General features: G+C 44.8%; 1 long non-coding RNA gene across 1 annotated transcript; it reads left to right on the top strand.

Moving 5' to 3' along the window:
• The first annotated feature begins 6,806 nt into the window (after positions 1–6,806).
• LOC135347134 (uncharacterized) lies at positions 6,807–8,264 on the top strand. The gene is made up of 2 exons (XR_010398282.1): positions 6,807–7,098; positions 8,233–8,264. It is a non-coding gene; the product is annotated as an uncharacterized LOC135347134 (long non-coding RNA).
• The last annotated feature ends 1,909 nt before the right edge of the window (positions 8,265–10,173 follow it).

The raw sequence follows: 10,173 nt of genomic DNA, 5'->3' as shown, positions 1-10,173 counted from the left end.
TTAATCATTAATTATAGCGGAATCATGCATGCCTGCATGATAGTAGTCTCATGAATGAGCCGTCCTTTGTCCCACATGCATGCCTGCATATGATATAGTAGTCTCATGAATGAGTCGCCCTTTGTCCCAAAGAATAGCCCCGCCCACTTACTATGAGTGCTGCGCTTTAAATATGCTTGTAGCTGTGTACGTGTATGGCAGCATGATGGCTACTCTATCCCTCTCTCTGCAACGGAGGGAGTACCACCATACAATGGACCAACCAACCACTCCATCATCCTGCCACTTGAACAGGAGGAGAGAGTGCTACCTATTCCAGTGGGTAAGTTACTGTGTGTTAATATTATTATTAAATAGCTTTGAGCTTGTGTGCATGGATTATCTTTGTATCTAGGTTAGTACTGATTAGAGCGTTGTACAGTTGGGATCATGCCTCAGGGTGATGTAGAGCCTGTGCTAGGCCCTGCCTTAGGGACTAGCTGTGACTCTGTTGACCTGTTGTATGATCCTGTATTCCTCCCTCTGTCTTCTCACCCCACCCATCCCCTTCCCCCCGTCATCCGCACAGCCAAATACTCTTTATACCACATGTGGGCACCTCATCCCACAAACATTCCTTTTTTCTGGATGTAATACCAAAATGGAATTCTTTACCACCAGAAGTTATCAACAGCTCCTCTGATTCATCATTTAAATCGAACCTCAGTAGCTTTTTGTGTAATAATTATTATAATTAGCCGTAGCTCCTGTTTTATTTCTCTGTTTTTGTGTTGTCCAGGGGAAGTCTTCACACTAGCCATCTGAGCTACCTGATCTACCCTTATGCACACCTTGGTTTTGCATAAAAATTTCTTAAATAAAAAAAAAAAAAAAAAAAAATCAGCAAGTCGAGCGTCTTGAGCGATCCTTACCTTTGGGAAAACTTGACAGTATAGCCTCTGTTCGATTTCTAGATTCCTTGTTTTTGGGATTCTGCCATCGCGTTGCGGTATCGGTAGCCCTGAAGGCATGGGATTTAGAAATCGGAACAGAGCAATACTGCCCAGTGGGGGCGCAATGATACTTAATGGTGATTGGACAGGAATGAGGCAGAATAGCTACGTTGTCATGACCCGATCGTACCGAGCATGCCACATGTCCTGGCACAGGTTCTATGTTGTTCTGAGACATGATACCTAACTGTTTACTGTTTACCTTGTTCTGTACTCTCTAGGGGTGTACAGTAATTAGGGTGGTACAACCACCAAGGCGAGTGTATGCTGTGTGGTGTATGGGTGACTATTCTATCCCTCTCTCTCTCTTCATGTGCAACGGAGGGAGTACCACCATAGAATGGACCAACCAACCACTCCATCATCCTGCCACTTGAACAGGAGGAGACCTCCTACCTATTCCAGTGGGTAAGTTACTGTGTGTTAATTATAAAATAACTTTGAGCTTGTGTGCATGGCAGGTGGCCCATTATCTTTGTATCTAGGTTAGTACTGATTAGAGCTTTGTACAGTTGGGATCATGCCTCAGAGTGATGTAGAGCCTGTGCTAGGCCCTGCCTTAGGGACTAGCTGTGACCCTGTTGACCTGTTGTATGATCAGCAAGTCGAGCGTCTTGAGCGATCCTTACCTTTGGGAAAACTTGACAGTATAGCCTCTGTTCGATTTCTAGATTCCTTGCTTTTGGGATCCTGCCATCGCGTTGCGGTATCGGTAGCCCTGAAGGCATGGGATTTAGAAATCGGAACAGAGCAATACTGCCCAGTGGGGGCGCAATGACACTTACTGGTGATTGGACAGGAATGATGCAGAATAGCTACGTTGTCATGACCCCATCGTACCGAGCATGCCACATGTCCTGGCACAGATTCTATGTTGTTCTGAGACATGATACCTAACTGTTCACTGTTTACCTTGTTCTGTACTCTCTAGGGGTGTACAGTAATTAGGGTGTATGCTGTGCTTATGCTTGTAGCTGTGTGGTGTATGGGTGACTATTCTATCCCTCTCTCTCTCTCTCTTCATGTGCAACGGAGGGAGTACCACCATAGAATGGACCAACCAACCACTCCTGCCACTTGAACAGGAGGAGACCTCCATTGAGTGCTACCTATTCCAGTGGGTAAGTTACTGTGTGTTAATTATAAAATAATGGCAGGTGGCCCATTATCTTTGTATCTAGGTTAGTACTGATTAGAGCTTTGTACAGTTGGGATCATGCCTCAGGGTGATGTAGAGCCTGTGCTAGGCCCTGCCTTAGGGACTAGCTGTGACCCTGTTGACCTGTTGTATGATCAGCAAGTCGAGCGTCTTGAGCGATCCTTACCTTTGGGAAAACTTTACAGTATAGCCTCTGTTCGATTTCTAGATTCCTTGCTTTTGGGATCCTGCCATCGCGTTGCGGTATCGGTAGCCCTGAAGGCAGGGGATTTAGAAATCGGAACAGAGCAATACTGCCCAGTGGGGGCGCAATGACACTTACTGGTGATTGGACAGGAATGAGGCAGAATAGCTACGTTGTCATGACCCGATCGTACCGAGCATGCCACATGTCCTGGCACAGATTCTATGTTGTTCTGAGACATGATACCTAACTGTTCACTGTTTACCTTGTTCTGTACTCTCTAGGGGTGTACAGTAATTAGGGTGTATGCTGTGCTTATGCTTGTAGCTGTGTGGTGTATGGGTGACTATTCTATCCCTCTCTCTCTCTCTCTTCATGTGCAACGGAGGGAGTACCACCATAGAATGGACCAACCAACCACTCCTGCCACTTGAACAGGAGGAGACCTCCATTGAGTGCTACCTATTCCAGTGGGTAAGTTACTGTGTGTTAATTATAAAATAATGGCAGGTGGCCCATTATCTTTGTATCTAGGTTAGTACTGATTAGAGCTTTGTACAGTTGGGATCATGCCTCAGGGTGATGTAGAGCCTGTGCTAGGCCCTGCCTTAGGGACTAGCTGTGACCCTGTTGACCTGTTGTATGATCAGCAAGTCGAGCGTCTTGAGCGATCCTTACCTTTGGGAAAACTTTACAGTATAGCCTCTGTTCGATTTCTAGATTCCTTGCTTTTGGGATCCTGCCATCGCGTTGCGGTATCGGTAGCCCTGAAGGCAGGGGATTTAGAAATCGGAACAGAGCAATACTGCCCAGTGGGGGCGCAATGACACTTACTGGTGATTGGACAGGAATGAAGCAGATTAGCTACGTTGTCATGACCCGATCGTACCGAGCATGCCACATGTCCTGGCACAGGTTTTATATTGTTCTGAGACATGATACCTAACTGTTTACTGTTTACCTTGTTCTGTACTCTCTAGGGGTGTACAGTAATTAGGGTGGTACGAGTGTATGCTGTGCTTATGCTTGTAGCTGTGTGGTGTATGGGTGACTATTCTATCCCTCTCTCTCTCTCTTCATGTGCAACGGAGGGAGTACCACCATAGAATGGACCAACCAACCACTCCATCATCCTGCCACTTGAACAGGAGGAGACCTCCATTGAGTGCTACCTATTCCAGTGGGTAAGGTTAATTATAAAATAACTTTGAGCTTGTGTGCATGGCAGGTGGCCCATTATCTTTGTATCTAGGTTAGTACTGATTAGAGCTTTGTACAGTTGGGATCATGCCTCAGGGTGATGTAGAGCCTGTGCTAGGCCCTGCCTTAGGGACTAGCTGTGACCCTGTTGACCTGTTGTATGATCAGCAAGTCGAGCGTCTTGAGCGATCCTTACCTTTGGGAAAACTTGACAGTATAGCCTCTGTTTGATTTCTAGATTCCTTGCTTTTGGGATCCTGCCATCGCGTTGCGGTATCAGTAGCCCTGAAGGCAGGGGATTTAGAAATCGGAACAGAGCAATACTGCCCAGTAGGGGCGCAATGACACTTACTGGTGATTGGACAGGAATGAAACAGAATAGCTACGTTGTCATGACCCGATCGTACCGAGCATGCCACATGTCCTGGCACAGGATTTATATTGTTCTGAGACATGATACCTAACTGTTTACTGTTTACCTTGTTCTGTACTGGTGTACAGTAATTAGGGTGGTACGAGTGTATGCTGTGCTTATGCTTGTAGCTGTGTGGTGTATGGGTGACTATTCTATCCCTCTCTCTCTCTCTTCATGTGCAACGGAGGGAGTACCACATAGAATGGACCAACCAACCACTCCATCATCCTGCCACTTGAACAGGAGGAGACCTCCATTGACTATTCCAGTGGGTAAGGTTAATTATAAAATAACTTTGAGCTTGTGTGCATGGCAGGTGGCCCATTATCTTTGTATCTAGGTTTGTATCTAGGTTAGTACTGATTAGAGCTTTGTACAGTTGGGATCATGCCTCAGGGTGATGTAGAGCCTGTGCTAGGCCCTGCCTTAGGGACTAGCTGTGACCCTGTTGACCTGTTGTATGATCAGCAAGTCAAGCGTCTTGAGCGATCCTTACCTTTGGGAAAACTTGACAGTATAGCCTCTGTTCGATTTCTAGATTCCTTGCTTTTGGGATCCTGCCATCGCGTTGCGGTATCGGTAGCCCTGAAGGCATGGGATTTAGAAATCGGAACAGAGCAATACTGCCCAGTGGGGGCGCAATGACACTTACTGGTGATTGGACAGGAATGAGGCAGAATAGCTACGTTGTCATGACCCGATCGTACCGAGCATGCCACATGTCCTGGCACAGGTTCTATATTGTTCTGAGACATGATACCTAACTGTTTACTGTTTACCTTGTTCTGTACTCTCTAGGGGTGTACAGTAATTAGGGTGGTACAACCAAGGCGAGTGTATGCTGTGCTTATGCTTGTAGCTGTGTGGTGTATGGGTGACTATTCTATCCCTCTCTCTCTCTCTCTTCATGTGCAACGGAGGGAGTACCACCATAGAATGGACCAACCAACCACTCCTGCCACTTGAACAGGAGGAGACCTCCATTGAGTGCTACCTATTCCAGTGGGTAAGTTACTGTGTGTTAATTATAAAATAATGGCAGGTGGCCCATTATCTTTGTATCTAGGTTAGTACTGATTAGAGCTTTGTACAGTTGGGATCATGCCTCAGGGTGATGTAGAGCCTGTGCTAGGCCCTGCCTTAGGGACTAGCTGTGACCCTGTTGACCTGTTGTATGATCAGCAAGTCGAGCGTCTTGAGCGATCCTTACCTTTGGGAAAACTTTACAGTATAGCCTCTGTTCGATTTCTAGATTCCTTGCTTTTGGGATCCTGCCATCGCGTTGCGGTATCGGTAGCCCTGAAGGCAGGGGATTTAGAAATCGGAACAGAGCAATACTGCCCAGTGGGGGCGCAATGACACTTACTGGTGATTGGACAGGAATGAAGCAGATTAGCTACGTTGTCATGACCCGATCGTACCGAGCATGCCACATGTCCTGGCACAGGTTTTATATTGTTCTGAGACATGATACCTAACTGTTTACTGTTTACCTTGTTCTGTACTCTCTAGGGGTGTACAGTAATTAGGGTGGTACGAGTGTATGCTGTGCTTATGCTTGTAGCTGTGTGGTGTATGGGTGACTATTCTATCCCTCTCTCTCTCTCTTCATGTGCAACGGAGGGAGTACCACCATAGAATGGACCAACCAACCACTCCATCATCCTGCCACTTGAACAGGAGGAGACCTCCATTGAGTGCTACCTATTCCAGTGGGTAAGGTTAATTATAAAATAACTTTGAGCTTGTGTGCATGGCAGGTGGCCCATTATCTTTGTATCTAGGTTAGTACTGATTAGAGCTTTGTACAGTTGGGATCATGCCTCAGGGTGATGTAGAGCCTGTGCTAGGCCCTGCCTTAGGGACTAGCTGTGACCCTGTTGACCTGTTGTATGATCAGCAAGTCGAGCGTCTTGAGCGATCCTTACCTTTGGGAAAACTTGACAGTATAGCCTCTGTTTGATTTCTAGATTCCTTGCTTTTGGGATCCTGCCATCGCGTTGCGGTATCAGTAGCCCTGAAGGCAGGGGATTTAGAAATCGGAACAGAGCAATACTGCCCAGTAGGGGCGCAATGACACTTACTGGTGATTGGACAGGAATGAAACAGAATAGCTACGTTGTCATGACCCGATCGTACCGAGCATGCCACATGTCCTGGCACAGGATTTATATTGTTCTGAGACATGATACCTAACTGTTTACTGTTTACCTTGTTCTGTACTGGTGTACAGTAATTAGGGTGGTACGAGTGTATGCTGTGCTTATGCTTGTAGCTGTGTGGTGTATGGGTGACTATTCTATCCCTCTCTCTCTCTCTTCATGTGCAACGGAGGGAGTACCACATAGAATGGACCAACCAACCACTCCATCATCCTGCCACTTGAACAGGAGGAGACCTCCATTGACTATTCCAGTGGGTAAGGTTAATTATAAAATAACTTTGAGCTTGTGTGCATGGCAGGTGGCCCATTATCTTTGTATCTAGGTTTGTATCTAGGTTAGTACTGATTAGAGCTTTGTACAGTTGGGATCATGCCTCAGGGTGATGTAGAGCCTGTGCTAGGCCCTGCCTTAGGGACTAGCTGTGACCCTGTTGACCTGTTGTATGATCAGCAAGTCAAGCGTCTTGAGCGATCCTTACCTTTGGGAAAACTTGACAGTATAGCCTCTGTTCGATTTCTAGATTCCTTGCTTTTGGGATCCTGCCATCGCGTTGCGGTATCGGTAGCCCTGAAGGCATGGGATTTAGAAATCGGAACAGAGCAATACTGCCCAGTGGGGGCGCAATGACACTTACTGGTGATTGGACAGGAATGAGGCAGAATAGCTACGTTGTCATGACCCGATCGTACCGAGCATGCCACATGTCCTGGCACAGGTTCTATATTGTTCTGAGACATGATACCTAACTGTTTACTGTTTACCTTGTTCTGTACTCTCTAGGGGTGTACAGTAATTAGGGTGGTACAACCAAGGCGAGTGTATGCTGTGCTTATGCTTGTAGCTGTGTGGTGTATGGGTGACTATTCTATCCCTCTCTCTCTCTTCATGTGCAACGGAGGGAGTACCACCATACAATGGATCAACCAACCACTCCATCATCTGAACAGGAGGAAACCTCCATTGAGTGCTACCTATTCCAGTGGGTAAGTTACTGTGTGTTAATTATAAAATAGCTTTGAGCTTGTGTGCATGGCAGGTGGCCCATTATCTTTGTATCTAGGTTAGTACTGATTAGAGCTTTGTACAGTTGGGATCATGCCTCAGGGTGATGTAGAGCCTGTGCTAGGCCCTGCCTTAGGGACTAGCTGTGACCCTGGGATTTATAAATCGGAACAGAGGGCGCAATGACACTTACTGGTGATTGGACAGCAGAATAGCTACATGATCGTACCGAGCATGCCACATGTCCTTCTATGTTGTTCTGAGACATGATACCTTACTGTTCACTGTTTACCTTGTTCTGTACTCTCTAGGGGTGTACAGTAATTAGGGTGGAACAACCAAAGCGAGTGTATGCTAATTCATTATGAACTTGTGCCGCAATTTCAATGATTTATACAGCAATTTAGTACATTAATCTTTATTAGTCATCTGAATGTGTTGACAGTTATGAACCTTTAAACTCTTGTAATATGGAATGTAATGTACTACCAAATAAGGTAATGCTGGAGAAACCTTGCCAAGACTCTGTAATATGGAATGTGATGTACTACCATGTAAGGTAATGCTGGAGAAACCTTAGTGAGAACGATTTTAGTTTAACTAGCAACCCAGCAGTCTAGCTCATTATTCAGCCTCTTCTACCTCTGCTCTACCTCAAGTTCTCTTCTACCTTCTCTATACTCTACTGAGGAACCCAGCAGCCTCTATGTCCATCAGATCTCCTCTACCTAACCCAGTACTGCTCCAAGCTATAAGGTTTGTAGAGCTTTGTGTTAGCTAGCACTGGCTTTGTGTTAGCTTAATTGCCTGATCGAAGTAGCTTGTGTCAGGTCAGTGTCTAAGTGTTGGTATAGCTGCCTACCAGCTTCAATCCTACCAATGTCAGCTTCCCAATGTCAGCTTCAAGCCTCCTACAGCTCTTTAGCTTGTAGCTTGTGTGTATGTAAGCCGCCTGCTATGGCAGCTTTTTATTTTTTGTCGCGGCCTGAAATCGAGACTGGTAGTAATTAGCCTCGATTCTTCTCCTGGCGCGTGTATTAAGTTCAAAAACAGCTCAACACTTTTTTTTAGGTAAATAAAATTCTTAAGTTAAATCAGTATTTTTTTTCTTACAGACAAGAGCATCAGAATATTAAGAGACATCAAAGACGCCAAGTATCAAGAAACACCAAGTATCAAGAGGAGACTCCAGGCCAAACGTTAGTCGTAAATAGTGTGATTATGTTTTTGCTCATTCGAGACAATTAAAAAAGAAGGAGGTAAAACATATCATGCTGTACATACAATTAAGATGACTAGCATCATTATAGTGTGCAATAATTTATTTGCTGGTTTTGCCTGCTATCTAAAAAAATTAGGCAAGCCCGTGTTTAAATAGTGTGCAATATTTCATTTGCTGGTTTAGCCAGCTTCTGACGGGGAGCCTTGCACGCCCTAATCTAAAAAAAATTAGGCAAAAAGGGAGAGCAAATAGTGTGCAATATTTCATTTGCTGGTTTAGCCAGCTTCTGACGGGGAGCCTTGCACGCCCTAATCTAAAAAAATTAGGCAAAAAGGGAGAGCCCGTATTTAAATAGTGTGCAATACTTCATTTGCTGGTTTAGCCAGCTTCTGACGGGGAGCCTTGCACGCCCTAATCTAAAAAACATTAGGCAAAAAGGGAGAGCCCGTATTTAAATAGTGTGCAATATTTCATTTGCTGGTTTAGCCAGCTTCTGACGGGGAGCCTTGCACGCCCTAATCTAAAAAATATTAGGCAAAAAGGGAGAGCCCGTATTTAAATAGTGTGCAATATTTCATTTGCTGGTTTAGCCAGCTTCTGACGGGGAGCCTTGCACGCCCTAATCTAAAAAAATTAGGCAAAAAGGGAGAGCCCGTATTTAAATAGTGTGCAATATTTCATTTGCTGGTTTAGCCAGCTTCTGACGGGGAGCCTTGCACGCCCTAATCTAAAAAACATTAGGCAAAAAGGGAGAGCCCGTATTTAAATAGTGTGCAATATTTCATTTGCTGGTTTAGCCAGCTTCTGACGGGGAGCCTTGCACGCCCTAATCTAAAAAACATTAGGCAAAAAGGGAGAGCCCGTATTTAAATAGTGTGCAATATTTCATTTGCTGGTTTAGCCAGCTTCTGACGGGGAGCCTTGCACGCCCTAATCTAAAAAACATTAGGCAAAAAGGGAGAGCCCGTATTTAAATAGTGTGCAATATTTCATTTGCTGGTTTAGCCAGCTTCTGACGGGGAGCCTTGCACGCCCTAATCTAAAAAACATTAGGCAAAAAGGGAGAGCCCGTATTTAAATAGTGTGCAATATTTCATTTGCTGGTTTAGCCAGCTTCTGACGGGGAGCCTTGCACGCCCTAATCTAAAAAAATTAGGCAAAAAGGGAGAGCCCGTATTTAAATAGTGTGCAATATTTCATTTGCTGGTTTAGCCAGCTTCTGACGGGGAGCCTTGCACGCCAATCTAAAAAACATTAGGCAAAAAGGGAGAGCAAATAGTGTGCAATATTTCATTTGCTGGTTTAGCCAGCTTCTGACAGGGAGCCTTACAATGAATTAGTGGTTTTGCTTAGTGCATTGTTTGTTTTAGTGAAGAAAAAAGTGCAGTAAAACATGAAAAGAAAAGAAAAAAGTGGTTTTGCTTATAAGCTTAAGTAGTGCTTGATGATGAAAAGACAAAAGTAGGTTAGCTTTATTAGTGCAGTATTTGCTGGTTTAAGTGAAAAAAAAGTTGTTTTGTTAATAGTGGTTTGCTGAAAAAAAAAGTGAAGTCAGTCAAAGTTGTTTTGCAATCATGAAAACAAGTGCAGAAGGTAGTTTAGCTTATTAAAAGTTTGTATTTTAAGTAAAGTAAAAGTAGTACCTCAGTGCAGTAGAGGAAGCCAAAGGAAGCCAAAGTAGTATGCTATGGAATTTAGAAACCATAAGTACTGAAATATTGCCATCATCTGCTATAAAAGAGAGTGAGCAAAAAGGGAGGAGGGTGGGCGTGGCTGAGGGTGGGAAAGTTGGCTAGAGTGTGCGGTAAAGTACTTGAGCTAGAGTTGTGGTTAA

This window comes from Halichondria panicea, chromosome 13 (genome assembly GCF_963675165.1).
Source record: "Halichondria panicea chromosome 13, odHalPani1.1, whole genome shotgun sequence".
NCBI lineage: Eukaryota > Metazoa > Porifera > Demospongiae > Suberitida > Halichondriidae > Halichondria > Halichondria panicea.
The sequence above is the reverse complement of the archived record's forward strand: the minus strand, read 5'-3'. Positions and strand labels throughout refer to the sequence as shown.